Raw genomic sequence first — 16,259 nt, forward strand, 5'->3', positions numbered from 1 at the left:
AATAATTGATAGCTTGCTGTCAGTTATTTAATATTTCAAATAATGCTATAAATGAACTTTCTTCTATTTGTTTCTTTCTGAACACCTGTGCCTCTTGGTGCATATGTGGAGGTATTTTTCTAGAATAGGTATGCTATTTTTACAATTAAAAATAGTTTGGAAAAGAATCGTGCTTTAGAAAGTTACTAGAATATTTTCTTTTAGACATAAATATACAACAATATAAACAGAATATATATTTAAAAGATGAAAGTGTGTCTCTGTTTGTTATTGGAAAGTAGCCGAGAGAAATAAAATGGGGGAAAAAATGACTTAAAAATCCACCTAATAATCTGTATGTCTGAACCATACTCGATTTTTGAGTTACATATATTGACTCAAAGTTGGGAATTGTAACTGAAGAAATAAAGAAAAATAAAGAAATAAGGAAAACAAGAAACAGAAATGTGGGGAAGAATCCCCCAGGAGAGTCAGAGGGTAAAGGTTTTCCCAGCACTAAGCAGTGCAGTGACTCAAGGAGAAAGATCCACCTTGTTCATCAAAAATAAAGCCTGTCCACTCCTTAACATATTCACAAGGGTGGCGATGTGCTGGCTCTTCTTTCTCTAATACAGCCTTACGTCAGCCATTTGAAAGTAACAACACTGAATTTTTTAAAAAAAGGTTTTTTTCTCATATTTTTCATGTTTTTAATTGACCTTTATTCTTTAACAAGTGAGAAATTAGCAAAGGTTAAGCCAGGTATTCAAAGTTTAGAAACTTAAAAAAAGACAGAAGCTTTTCTTACCTATTTAGATCCTAGTTCACATCATTTTTCTGTCTGACTCTCAATAATAATGATTTCTCATAGTCAGTAAGAGTACCATGGTTATGCCTTGTCCCCCCGACTGAACTTCAGACCCTCTGAGGTGTAACCTATCACACAGTCCACAACTGAACATGCAACAGATGGTGGTTGAATTGAACTCAGTCAAAGAGAAATGAGGGGAAAGGTATAAGATACTTATGGAAGATGGGGAGTGGGATAAGTAGATTGAGAAGGATATGGGAAGGAGGAGAGATGAGAGGAATGGAAAAGGAACAGAAAAGACCACTTGTACAAGTTGAGAGAAGTATGAAAAAACAGTGAAAAGAGGCCTGAGAGGCACTGAGCTGGGGAGTCGCCCATGCTCTTTATTAATTAGACCAAGATATGAATAATAAGATGTATACGAAACGCCAAAAGGGCTGGTAGGGAGCACAGGGAGATAAGTAGTGTAAGATGCCTGAGGCAGTGCAGGGGCCGGGGCAGGGGGACCAAACACAAACATGACATGCTTACTGTGAGTGGCAGAATGATGCCAGGCAGTGAGCAAATGGCTACAAGAGTGACAGGATCCTCAGCTGGGTCTTCGCACATTGCCAGGCCACCAACAGTAGTGGCTATCTCATTTGGGCAGATTTCTTATTTGAGTGGGTTTATTGTGAATCGTGCCAGTAGACTTACAGCCTTATGGTCAGACTGCCCTTGGGTCTGTGGACAATTCACTGTCTCAAGTATTAGCTTTAAACTCCACGGGCAATCTCAGAATCTCTAAATTGCCTGGGGAAGTGGAAGGGAAGACAGGGGCAGCTACTTCTCACTGCTTTAATGGTGTACCTCAGGCCTGCGAAAATAAGCAGAGGGCTATGCCTGAAATTTTAGGGTCTGAATAAAAAAATCTTTTTCAGAAAGTCTACGAGACATACTTTCTTTGATCTCAAGTTATATGACATACATTATCTCTGCCTTTCATTCCCCACGTGCTTGAAAGCCATCTTATTGTTTTAAAGAGTTCTTCTATTTGGAACACATTTTCCCGTGTCAGCCTGTCCTTCTCCCAGAGGCAATGTGGTGTAGAAGAAAGAGCGTTACAGTCATAAACTCATCTTGAATTCCAGTTGTATAACTTAGCCCTCACTTGAGCCTCACTTTTCTTATCTATAACATGGACAATATGATACTTATCTCCTAAAGTGACAGTAAAAATTAAATCACATGTTGAATCCCCACAGGGGACTTAGTACAAAGGAAGAACTCATGAAATTTTAGCTTCCTTCCTGCCTCTCCCCACCCCTACTTCTCTAGAATGTAACAGGCTCTAGAGGAGGGGCCAGGCACACATAGTTCTCTCTGTAGGCATCCAGCACAGCACTGCGTGTAATTAAGTACTTAATAAATGCTTTTTGATTAAGTTCAGCATCATCACAGCAGGAGAAAAGCGCTTTGTTCAATCACCCTGATTAGATGTTTTTCCTTGGCAGAAATTCAGATGACACTGATGCTAAATTCAAAGTGTTATTTTGGCAAATCACGTAATGATACTTCAATTCATTTCTCCCCAAGAAGGAATGATAATTCCCACACCTGTCTCACAGCTTCGCTTCTATGCCTTTGGACAGTCAGATGTCTAGAATTTGAGGGCCTGCCTTTTAGTCAATAACATAGCCATCTAACAGAGAGGCAAAAAGATTGAGAAACTGGGGGCTAATCAGAGAGACTGATAAAGTGGTTTGTCACTAATTACAGTCACCCAGTCCTTCAAGAAAGAGCGAGAGTCAGATAGGGGATGAGGCTTTCAGAAGAAATGCAACTGTTAGCTGGGATCGCTGTCTTTCTCCTTTCACTGAGTCCTACAAAAACCCATTTGACCAGGTGTTTGTGGATTCCGTAGAATTTTCTGAGATTTTAGGGAAAGTGTAGGGCTTTCTGCTGTGTGTGTCCTTCTGGCTCAGCCCTTTTCCTCTCCTCTACTTCTCCCTCCTTCTCGGGAGCCACCCCCCAAGAAAGCCAGATAACAACCCCAAAAAATTTCTTTTTGCTTCATGCATATCCATTCAGCTTATATCTTTGGTTGCCTGAGCAGATCCTCAATGCCCTACCCTTCTCTCCAAGCACCTTATCACAGTATTTCCTCAAAACAAAAACAAAAACAAAAACAAAAAAATCTCTGAACACTCCCTAAGGAAAAATGCTGTGGTATGAAATCTCTACCTCACTAACCTTTATTCCTCCTCTTCTCCTCCATGCCGCATCCCCTACACCACACTGGTGGCTGTTCCCTAGGAGCAAGCAGTGAGGTTCGGGTGGGATGAAATGCTTTTCAGACTACAAGTTATCTAGAACCTTTAAAGAACTGACTCGTTTTATAAGAGTTAAACAATTTGGTTGTAAGTCTCCCAAAAACCACTCTTGCATTTGGAGATGTAGTTCTCATCCAGCCCACTGAGTAGTGCTATTCCTCTATTAGTAAGATGAAGACAGTGGACTCAGAAAGGTAATGGGACAAATATTTAGTGTTTCCGGCTAAGCACTTATAAATATTTGTTTCCATTTAGTGACACGTAGAAAGAGACTCTTCAGTGGACACAAAATAAGTGAAGTGAGCTGTTATTTGAATAGCACTTAGTATGCATCAGACATTGTGATGAGACGTTGACATACCTGAATATCTAAAGACAGATTTTAAAGTGTGAGACTTTAACTAACGTGTCTCAACTATATTCTTCTTCTTCTTCTTCTTCTTCTTCTTCTTCTTCTTCTTCTTCATCATCATCATCATCATCCTCATGTAATTAAGTACTCCATTAAACCATCGCTGTATACCTGGATACTCTCTTCTTTGTGTAGGTGGCAGGAGCGTGAAGCCAGATAACAACCCAAATTCTTTAACTGTGAGTTTGAGGAGAGGCATTCTGAGTCTTTTTTCCCCCTTTCTCAAGAAGGAGAGCAGAAAAAGAGTTTGATAGTTATTAACTGCTCACTATATATTAGATATTAAGTTGCTGTCATAAAATTATTTCATTAAATCTTATAACCTTATATTATGATTACTTTACAGAAAAACATTATATTATGTTTTCCTTTACGGAAAAGGAAAACAAGGCTCAGATAAGCCAGATGACTTGACCAAAGACACACAGCTACACCAAGGTATAAACTCAAGTATATGTGACATCAAAGTCATGGTTTCACCACACACATAACGACAACAACAAAGGGAAATGTAAATGTTTCTAACGGGAGATGGTGTTTTCGGTTTCCCAAAATTATTTTAAAATTGCAACATTAGGAAACTTATATAAGGTTTCTGTGTTGTCCAGACATCAATGTTGCCCATTTGTTCTTTTTAAAAGAAACTATTTTCTTCAATATTGCCTTTATAGAACTCTTAGATAATTGAAGATTTTGAACAAAATGCAAAGCAATGTAAACCTGTTTCATTGCAGATTTTGAGTTCATTCTTCTAACCTTCCAGCAGATATTATATTCAAATGGACTCTGTAAATATTAGGGAGGTTCATTTTTTGACTCTAGGGAGAGATTAAATGACCTTTACATGCTAACACAGCAGCATAATAAAGACAGAGCAATCATTTTGTTTGGTTCTTTGCTTTAGATTGTCTTCAGCCTATCAAGAGATGGTTAAAGAAGGAATGAAAGTTGCTTCCTAGCAGGAGAATCTGACTTATTATTAGAATATTTCTTTCTCCTACACTATTTTCATGGGTCATGTAGGCAGCATGAAATAACTGCTGTGGGTATTTGATGATGCCTGCTGTAGACATCGATTTTGGTGACTATTTCAGGAACATACCCCCATTAACTAAATAACAGTGGTGAAATCAATCAGAAGCAATGTTGTTTGAAATATAGGTTTCCAAATGTTCTCTTTGCTTCAGAAGTTTCTGTTATGCATTTTCTCGACTAAACTTCAGAAACTGTAAGGTGTAATCAATGCATCACACACAGCCCAGAATTACACATGCAGTAAACGGTGGTTAAAATGAACTCAGTCAACGAGAAATGAGGGGAAAGCTGTAAAACTAAAATATTAATGGAAGGAGGGGACTGGGATAAACACAATCAAGAAAAATAGGTTAGAAGGAGAGAAGGGAAGCAGAGAGATGAGAGGAATGATATCAGGCATATAAGTGAAGCTATTTTGGATTTTCAGCCCCATCCAAGCTCCCATTTGGCTGCATTTACCACTGCATGGAGAAGAACTACCCAGTTAAGTCTAGCCCAAATTGCAGAATTGTGAACAAATAAATACTTATTTTAAGTTAGTTACTAAGTTTTGGATGGTTAGTTACAATAGCAACAGAAAACTAAAACAGAGCTCTATGTGGAGAGTTATACTTCTGGTATGGCTAACAGATCAAAGTCCTGCAGATAACAATTATAAATTCTGGAAAAAATATAAAAACAACTATCAGAAGGCCATGAAGACTGAACAAAAGCAGTGAGTTTTTGGAGAAGAGTTGAAACTTAGAGAAGGGACAGTGACAGGGTGAGCTTCCAGTTTGCAGCTTTTCCCTGACTACAGGGCAGAGAGAAGCTAAAACTCTAATTGAATGTTAGCTATCTTTCTGATTTGAAGAATAGCTTAGTTGCAAGTAGGGGCAGTCAGAACACGACAGAAGAATCTCAGAGAGGAAAGCTAGAGAATAGAAACAAAAGTTTAGTCTATAAACTTTGTCCAAGATGCTAGCTGTCTTCCGACTATGCATGGCGTCAGACTGTAAGCAGTGAAGCTAAAGATGAAAGAACAGAACCGAGATTTGAGCTGCCACTCACCACAGGAGAAATAAAGTTTGCATTGAGTCTAACTGAATTGACAGTGTGCTAAAACAAAACTGTCAACATTATTCAGAGAAATGCAATAGAATCCAGAGTTTCTACAACATAACATCCACAATGTCCAGGATATAATACAATACTTGACATACAAATAACCAGAAACATATGAGCTACTTTCAAGGGAAAGAAAATCAACAGAGGTCAACTATGAGATGACCCAGATGTTGAAATTAAAAGGACTTGAAAGCAGCTATAATAACTATGTTCAATGAGATAAATGGAAATAAGGTCAAAACAGAGATCTGCATAAGATCCGTTGGTAGAAGAAGGAAATAGAGAAAGAGGGACAAATGACATACACAGACAAGTTCTTCCCTTATCTCTGTCAGGCTCATAGAAAGCATTTGCTTGTCTTTTAACCCTTGGCAAGAGTAAGTATCTTGGCAGGGGCTGTATGTATTCTTGAAAAAGCTTCTATTGAAAGGGAAGTTACTGTTTCAAGACAGAGAAAAATGGGTTCAAGTTGAGTGGGTATTGTGGGCTTGGAGAAAAAAATGCAAAGAAGCAGCATGATATGGAATCTGAAGAACCAGACTATGGTCTAGTTTAAAACCATCAATTAATTATTTAATTTTAGGTATGTCATTTAACTTTTTTGAGACTCAATTTTTCTTACTTGCAAAATGGTGATATTGATAACACTTGCTCCAAAAGGTTGTTGTAGAGATCAACTAGATAAATATAATATATGTATAGTATATTTTGTAAAGTATTATGTCTTAGGTTAAACACGACATTCTAAATTTAGTGCGAGATATAATAAGATAAGAGTTTTTATTTTGGAAAACATTTGGGAATAACAAACAATGACATAAAAATAAAATAAGTATGTTTCCAGCAATGTTTTCTATTGGAACATTTTGGAGAAAGTTTCATTATTTTCCCCACAACTCTAAACTGAATTAATTTGGCCATTGATAAATATAGTTAACTTTAAGTATATCTTACTAAGAAAACTTGTAGCTTTTTTTGCAGGTAAAATGTCTGACTTTAAAACATTTTTTGTATATTCTCACACATTCTGATATGGTGCTATGAGTTTTGTGTCTTTATGTGTTTCCTGATAAAGTTTCAGTCTGTGAAAATATTAGCTACCTCTCTTTCTTCATCCATATTTAAAAACTAGTGTCATTCATTGAGCAAAAGGAAGTGAGTTTATTTTAAGCATAATTTTACCAACAATCTGTTTAATCTAAGAACATATTTAATTCTAAGAAATTTCTTTTGCAAAGTGGTAAAATGTCAAGATACTCATTGGTATTTCTGTAAGGGTGTCTGCTTTTTGAACATTAAAGACTGACTATAAAGTACTCTAAATACCTACTTATGAAGTATGACCCAAACAGCACTTAGATGCCCTTTTTATTCACTCCAATTTTGAATAATATGATTGTCTGAAATTTTGCCACCAGAAAATGGCATAATGCTTTATGTCATTGAAATTAAATTGTTTCTAAGGGGAGCATATATAAAATTTCACCATCATTTGTATCTTGATATGAATTAAAGCTTTGTCTGAGAACATGATAGAAGAAAGAAAAAAAAAATGAAGGTGCCTCTCCTCTAACTTTCAGACTCATATATTTAAATGCCTACTTCATATTGCTGTTTAGAGGTCTAAGGGGCATGCCAAACTTAAAATATACAAAAAAAAAAAAAAAAAAAAAACGGAGTTGGTTTTTCCCTAAATGCCCCACGAACACAGACAGGAGTGGTTACCTTGAAAACAGTGAGAGAACTGTTTTCCTCAGAGAAACAAATGAAGCAACGAAGCAAGAGAGAATGAAATACTTAAGAAAATTTGAGATTTAACAGGGGCTTCTAAGTTTTTACATACAAGACACATACTTTGTTAGGATATATGTGCCAGTTACCACAAGTCTTTATTCACAACAGAATTGTGAGGGGTAGGAGAATGCAAAACTAAAAAAAAAAAAAAAAAAAAAAAAAAAAAGAAACAAAAAGTAAAAGAAATTTTAATTTTATACCCTTCTCCTCATGGACTTCTTCATATTATTGAATAGAAAAACTACCTTTCAACCAATTTCTAAGGCCAAGAAACTTGGAGATAGCTCACAATCAAGTCATCTACAAATCTTAATGGTTCTAGTTGTAAAATAAATTTTAAAAAATCTATTTCCCACCATTTCCTCTACCACTTCCCTAATCTAGATCATTATTACTTCTCACCTGAACTGTTAAAATAGCTTTCTCATTAGTTTCTCTGTTTCAATCCTTACCCTCACCCTAATCTATTTTCTACACATTAGCCAAAGTGGTCTGCGAAAAGCGAAAATAAAGTCAGGACACTCCTCAGCTGAAATGCTCAAATAGCTAGCCATCTCGCTCTGAACAAAGTCCAAAGCCCTTCCCATGGCTTTTGGGTAATGGGAGCCAAGCATCAGAGTTTATTTTAGCTTGAGAGATTCCAGATCTATACCTACAGAATTTGTACAGAATAATGACAGTCCTAGAGTATTTGGACAAGACATTTAAGGTAACATAGCTTAGAATTGATATAATGAGACAAGGCCCAGAACCTCCAAGTTTTAACATTGAAAAGAGAATTTCTAGAGACAGGAAAACTCACCAAGCCCATTTGCCTCTTTGAGTTTTACTTTAAATTTAGGATCTTCCTGCATTTTATATGACTGCTGCCATCATGAGGCTGATACCTTAATTTCTTCGTTTTGTCAGTGGAGATACTAATAGTCCTATCTCATGGGGTTGTCATAAAACTTTTAATGAGTTAGCGCATGTAAAATACTCAGAATAAATCCTGATACTTAGTAAATTTTAGCTGTTAGTGTCATAAAAATTCTATAACAGTACCTAAGCATTACTAGCGAACTCATGTAATATAATTGCTCTTATCGCAAGCAGTAGCTGACTCAATTTATCTATTGTGGTTCACAGGCTGTTATTTACATGGACAAGGATAAAGGCTAGGACGAATTTATCGCAAAACATTTTGATGAGAAAATAACACGTTCTCTAAACTCTCTACGCACATACTGAATTATAAAGTCATAACTTAATCCTCTATCTCTGAATTCACTTTAATTGTGGATGGGAACATTGATACCATTTCAATTATTTAAAAAAGATTAATAAATGCTATTTTTAAATAATTCATTTTTATTGTGTTTTCTTAGAAAGTCTTTCTCTGGAATAGGGTCTGACTTGGTGAAAACTTCTTTGCTTGGCTGCCTATATAACTAAGACTTACCCATCACACCCCACTTAGGAAACCTCATCTTGTCATTCTGTAATATGGCAAGAATTCAAAAGTTCACGTAGCCCTTTGGAGAACAAAGAGAAATGTAAGCCGCGTCATCAGTAGTTAACAAGCAAAGGAGAACAACTGTGTTGTCAGAGAGATAAAAAGTCCATTTTGTTTCAGGGACCATTAATAATTTAATTTTGTCCTGAGATATGTCTTTGATATCAATTTCCATGGAAAGTGCAGAATTCTAGGAAGAAGGATAACAAGCTGATTCCACTCTGGGGCAATTATCAGGGTGGTCAAGTGTGGCTTAAGTACTTTTTTCTGCCCCCCTGAGACGTCTGTCCTTTTTTACGCTCCTCTTTTTCTTCTTCTCCCTGCTCCATAGTCTGATCTCGTACTACTTTATCATGACCCCAAACACCAATGCTACCTTTTAGCTGTTCCGGACCTAGCATGACGTAGTCCATTCTTTGACCACTGCCTACTTTTTCACCACTATGCCTTCCCCCATCAACTGTCCCTATTGAAAATAATTTATTCTCTTTCGTCATATTTTTCTCTCTTCAAGGTCCTGTTAAGTAACTGCTGCTCACCGGATAAGTTATCTAAAGGAATGAATGGTCAATAGTGCTTTTTATATAACTCTGTAAAATGTATTTGCTTATTAATAGGAGTTTCCAGAAGTGGTAATGCCTTAAAGGACCGATTTCTTTAATAATGAAGTTAGAGGCATTTTGGCATGGTATTTGGGAAGAGATTTTTTTTTCTGTATTATATCATCAAGAAATTTAATTTTATTACATCATGTTCAGTTTAAATATGTATTACGCACTGTGGCCAGGTTTTGCTGTTGCTATTGTTTGTTTGTTTATTTGCTTTATTATTTTTTGTTGAGATTTAATTCACATACCATAAAGTCTACCATTTAAAGTATGTAATTCGGTGTTTTCAAAATACACATATTTATAAGGTGGTATAACTATCACCACTGTTGAATTCTAGAATGTTTTATCATCCCAAATGAGGAAATATTTTTAAATAGGGAAGTCTTTCTACCGTGCCTCAAAACATGCCTACTTTACTTCATGAGAACGCATCTAGAAAAACAATTAATTGGAATGCCATTTAGAAGATTTAGGATTCTTCTGAGTAAGAGGAATATCCAAAGCAATCACAAAATAACATCTTCTTACAATTAAATTGATTACATTCACTAATTGAACTGATCACATTTACAATCAAATTGATTACATTTACAAGAACACTCTGAGTGTTCTTGTAAACTTGCAAGTATTTTGCTCTGCTAACGAAAAGAGAGCAGATGGGATAAGGACAGTAGGGGAGAAAATATATCCTTTCCTCACCAGTTTAAAGTAATTTGCATGTTCTTTATTTTTAGGAAGGGCGGTAGAAAAAGGGATTTGGGTTGTATTCTTTAGAACTCTTTTGTCTGCAAGCAGTAGAAAACAACCCTAGGCAGCACGAGGAAAGATGGGTGTACATATACATTTTCTCATCTGCTACATTCTCTCTACTTGCTGACCAGCTTTCTCTGTTTCCACATGGCAGAAAACCTGGCTGCCGAAACATCTCAAGTTTTTATTAGCCTACACATCCAGCCACCTGGTAAGAGTTTTCCAGTTCTCAAGGATTGGGATCGGTCCAATTTTGGACCATTGTCCCCAGCAGAAACAATCCGTTGGTGATAATTGAGATAGACTTCAGGGGTAAGAGCAGGAAATAGTTCCCAGGAATTTGGGCAATCAAACAGGTTTTCACTATTGCAATCTTTGTGATCCCAGTCACCTAAATAAGATGGTTTCTGTTTGAAAGTCCTGCAGTCCCTACCCTACCACCACAAGCCATGAAAAAAGAAATTCCCGCTGCCTTGTTTGAAAATTAATTACAATCAACACTTCCAGAGTCAAATGTCTTATTTCTTAAAGAAAGTGGTGGTGCTTAATCATACATGGTAGGAAAACACACAATATAGATTCCAATCAACTTAGTCTTTCAATGAACTGCAATGAAGATTGACTAGAAAACAGCTTTCAGAAGATGATATCAAAGGCTCTGTTACTGACGTAGTCTCAGATGTCCACGAGAGTTTTCCATTCCATTATTTAAATAATGAAGAGCTTTTGGGAGTTGAAGCCAAATGCTTCTGTTACTCAGCTATAAGCTCGAAAGGAAACAATTCAAAGCCTTCTTAAGATTCCTGTAGAAAGCATTATTTCTGGGATTCTAGTAATGGTACTTGAAAATATGCTTCTGCGATTGTCATATTTTGTCTTAAAAAAGGTATTTGAAAATTATTTAAATAATAAATGAGCAATAAGAAATTTAGAAGTGTGGAGACTCCTTAATAATAAGATAGATAAAAAATAAAGCAAAAACCATTGGTTTGGGCAACAATTTGGCAATAGATTAAAGAAAATGGTCATTGTTCATTATTGATGCAGATTTATTGAAATGGGCACTGTGAGGGGCTGCTGATGGGGTAAAAATTGGCACAAACTTTCTAGAGGTAAAGTAGGCAGTCTGTATCAAGTGTTTTTTGGTTTTTTTTAAGTATTCTAAAAAGGAAATTTATCTCAAAAACACACAGATATGTACAGGTATGTTCATTATGACATTATTTCAATAAAAGAGATCCCAGAGAAAAAAATATCAAATATCAAGTATAAAAGGATTAAAAGGCTAAGCAATTTAAGGCCTAGTGACACAATAGAATATCATGCAACTGTTGTAAATGATGCGAAATCATTAATATCACTCCTACTTTGGCTGATGCTCTGCTTGCTGAAACCTTCACTATCTGCTCGATCCCTCCTGCCCATCTGGAGCTCCCTTTCTGGCTACTTCTCAGTGAACCTCTCCAGTGTTTCTTATGCCTGGGCAATTCTTTACATTTCTGATTGTTATAATCACCCAACTTAATAAATGGCTTTCAGATACAAAGGTCTAGCACTCACTTCTCACTTTTCTCCAGATTTATATCACCAACTCCTTTTAAAAGAGTTTCCCTTGATTATTGACACTTGAAGCTTTAGATATCAGTAATTGGCTGGGTCATCTTCACCCACCTTCTCAACATTTCCATTAGTTACTAACATTACTATCACTCTGGTATATTTGATAGAAAATCTTGTCTTATATCTTTTGGCATATATCTTTTGGCTCATCCTTCATTTTTCATTCACAGTCCAAATGGGTTTTTTTTTTTGCCTAGGGTCTTGAGAATCCTCCTGTGCTTGATATTTCTGATTCTCATCATCTTTTGCTATCCAGCCCCACTCTCCTTGTTTCTAATACACCATTTTTCTGTTTCCTCTTATGCTGAATTCTTCAAATTATTTTCCTTAAACACCATTTTGATCAAGGCATTTCCCTCTTCAAAGCTCTACAGTGACATTTGGTATGCCTAACCAAAAAACTTTCCAGCTAAATCAAGACTGCTCATTCACTTCCTCTCTTACATGATTTCCCGAGCCCATTTTATTTTCTATTCCAGTTCCTCTATTCCATCCCAAACTACCTACTTTCCTTCTCTTATACTAATACACATGTATTGTTCAAGGAAAGATCAAATACATTAACGATTTCTGCCTAAGCAATCATTGTGGGGATATACTGGAATCAGCAGTCATAGATTTGCATCCTAGCGATTCCATTCACTGAGGTGACCTTGTTGAAGCTATTTCTTTGAGCTATTTCTCCATGTATAAAATAAGATCAATAGTACCAGCCCTAAACTTGTTGTGAGAACCCCGTGAGATAATGCATGACAGAGTGTTTTATAAAACCGCTAGGCAATGTGCAAGAATAAGAGAATTCAGTGACATGGACAGCTAAACATCCGGAAAGCTGCTCTGGTCTCCCTTTGATGTGAACTGATTTTTGGCTGAAGAAGCATGTATCAAATAATTTTCTAATTTAAACATTTTAACGATTAAAAAAAAAAAAAAAACCTGACTTGCAGATGTCAACTCTGCTTGATCCCTGCCTTTTACTTGAGAATCTGTTCTCTGCTCAGCATCTTGGTTCATCGTGACAATCTTGGCTCCTTAAAAGCTGGCAAGCAAAACTCTTGTCTCTGAGGATATTTAAATCTTTCTTGGCTCATGGTCGTTTCCTCTTGGGTGTTGAAATGAAATGATGCCTTTCAGCCTTTCTGAAATAGAGCTGTAAGAAAGACTCATGATGCTCTCATATTGACAAAATGATCTTCATAAATCACAGATGTAATGGGCTGTGGTCATAGTTAACAGCTCTTCGAGATCTCTCAGATCTCCCGCTTTTAGATTCTAATTATTTAGATTATTTTTCTACCTCTCTTTTCCTTTTCTTCCTTAGTGTTAATTAACCGAGGATATTTCCCTGACATTTTTTTCTCTGTTGTTTTCCCAATGCTTGCTTTTTTTTTTCCTGGTTGTTCTGACAGACCATCTGTCAAAATTTTGCTGGTTTCACAGCAGTTCCATGTTGTTTTTCTTCCTCTTTCTCTTTGTAAAATTGCACAAATAATACACAAATAAATTCTCATTGCAAAGAATTCAAACAATACAGAAGTTTATAGAGTAATATATTGGGGTTCCTATTCACCCCACTCCCATTCCTAACTTCCTCGTTAGAGGTAACCACCACTGTTACAGTTTGATGATATCTGTATTAATCAGGGTTCTCCAGAGAAACAGAACCGATAGGTTGTGTGTGTGTGTGTGTGTGTGTGTGTGTGTGTGTGTATGTTAAAACCTGGCTCACATGGTTCTGGAGGCCAAGAAGTCTCATGATCTGCTTGCCATCTGCAAACTAGAGAACCAGGAAAGCTAGCGGTAGAATTCAGTCCAAGTCTAAAGGCCTGTGAGAAAGTGATCGTGTAAGTACTCGCTTGAGTCTAAAAGCCCAAGAACCAGGAGCACTGATGTCTTAGGGCAGGAAAAGATGGACGTCTTAGCTAAAGCAGAGGGACTGAATTCACCCTTCCTTCACCTTTTTGTCCTATTCAGACCCTCACCAGATTCAATGATGCCACTCGAATTGCTGAGGGTGATCTGCATTACTCAGTGTACTTATTCGAATGCTAATCTCTTCCAGAGACACACTCACAGACACAAAATCATATTTTATTAGCTATCTGGGCAACCTTAGCCCAGTCAAGTTGACAAAGACGGGGAAAGTAAATCTAAATCTAATTTTAGTATATGTGCTGCTGAAGCAAGCACATAACTCTAAATCTAAATAAAATCTAAAAAAACAGTTAAATAGTGTGTAAATCTAAAAAAGATCTCCCTTTTTTTAACAAGGAGATAAAATTTAAAAATTGCATAAAATAAATAAATTTATGATATTAGTGATAGAGCAAGGAGTTAAATTGTGGGGCAAAACTGACAGTAAATTATATAAATATAATTAGTATTTTTAAATAAACGTACTTAGCTATTGAGGAAAAATATCGAGGAAACAAAAATAAAACCAGCATTATTGCAGAGAAGGAATTCTGAGTCATTAGAAGCTTTGCGCGTTTTCTGAGCCCACCTAGAATCAGTTTCTTAGAGCCCTCTGGGAGCTGATGTGGGTAACCTATTGGGCCAATCCCAGGGAGAACTGGTATAGAGAGGCAAAGGGAAGTCAGCATTACTATCGGAGTTAAAAACCGAAGAAAGAAAGAAAAGAGAATATGTAGTCTTGAAATGCGAACATAATAAAATTAGAAACATGAAAACATTTGCTTTATAAGTCTGCCTGCCATTATTGACATTTCCATACTATTTAGTAGTCACATGAAATGGTAGTTCTTCTATTCAAATACCATTATGATGAATCTCCAAATATTAAGACTCGGTTCAATTTGATTCAGTCTTTTCCATGTAGTTCTAACCATTGTTTTTATTTTTATAACGAGTGTCACACACATATTATCACATGAGTATTAAACACCTAAGAGAAGTGCTAAGCAATTGTTTATGAACAACTGGTGAATAAAATGCATACCTAAAGTCAATCATCGCAAATTAGTAACCATATTGTATTTCAGAAAAAAAAATATATTTTTCTCAAAGTTATTTTGGGGGCTTGGTTCATGTGAACAATGTCCTAAGCCCTCCTTTCTGCCTGTGCATGTGGTCTGAGCACATTACTGAAAGCGCAGGTTAAGGGTAGACTTCATTGCAATTGGTAGGCTCCATTCTCATTTGAAGGAATGCAAGCCAAACATAATTGCTTCAATATGCTGGTCTCTGGCTGGATTTCCTGCATAAAAAAATAATAGCAGAAGGCAATTAAACACATGAACAGACTGAGTAAAATTGTAGCGTGTTAACCCTAAAAGAGAACACACCTAAATGTCGTTCTCGTGATTGCGCTATTTCAGAACATGTCTGCTCTCAAAAAGTGCCGTAGATGTATGTCTTCCAGAAAAACTGGTTTAATTTCATAAACATATATAAATTGTCTATTGTATATATAAATTCCAACAATATGTTCATGAAATTGAAGCACCTTGTCATTCTTCTCCTTCTCCTAATTAGGATAATTTTCCTTTCGTGTTATTCTTGAATGCTGTTCAGGTAAACTCAACAGAGATTTTGCCATTTTTAATTATTATATAAACAGTTCACTTGGATTTAAAAGCCAGGAAAATAATGACTGTAGATCAGAGTCACATGTTCATGTATATTTGAGCAACAAAGTACCTGAACTCTAGTTTGTTGCATGAAGTTAAGAGGTTCAGGATCTTGAAGGCTCAGAGGGACAGAGACCAAATTCAAGTATGGTTGGAAAACAGGGCAGCAGCCAGACACGACCATGTTTTCCAATGTATCCTCAAACCCTATTCTGTGCGCCCAGCCTAGTCAGCCCTGTGCATATTCATTTCTAGACCCACTTATATTCATTCTAGACTCTCTTTAAATTGTTTCTCTTAAAAAGTAGGTTTGGCGACTAAATTTTTTACTTTGTACATCTCTGAAATGGGACTAAAGGGAAATGGAGTGAAAGGACTATATTTTCAATTTTCCAGCACTTATGGAGAAGATCGCCACATAATTTTGTGGTATGCACTTCGTTTTTAAATGTTATAAAGAGTCAGTTCTATCATTTTAGCTTTCGATATAAAACTGAAATGCACTTAAATTTGTCCATTACTGGTCTACTTCGTATGGTTTTCCTTTTATAAAGCTGTTTTATTGAAATGCTATATATTGTCAGCATACCAGTAAGAAGTTTAAAACACATTTTACTTGAATAATTTTTAATTGTGTGCTTCAATGTGACTGTCAAGATCGAAATAAATCTTGCCTCAAAAAAAAAAAAATAGAAGATTCTCTGTGTGTTAATGATATTTCTCTTTCCGGACAGTTTCTATTT

The sequence above is a fragment of the Pteropus alecto genome, unplaced genomic scaffold (assembly GCF_000325575.1).
Source record: "Pteropus alecto unplaced genomic scaffold, ASM32557v1 scaffold166, whole genome shotgun sequence".
Classification (NCBI taxonomy): Eukaryota; Metazoa; Chordata; class Mammalia; order Chiroptera; family Pteropodidae; genus Pteropus; species Pteropus alecto.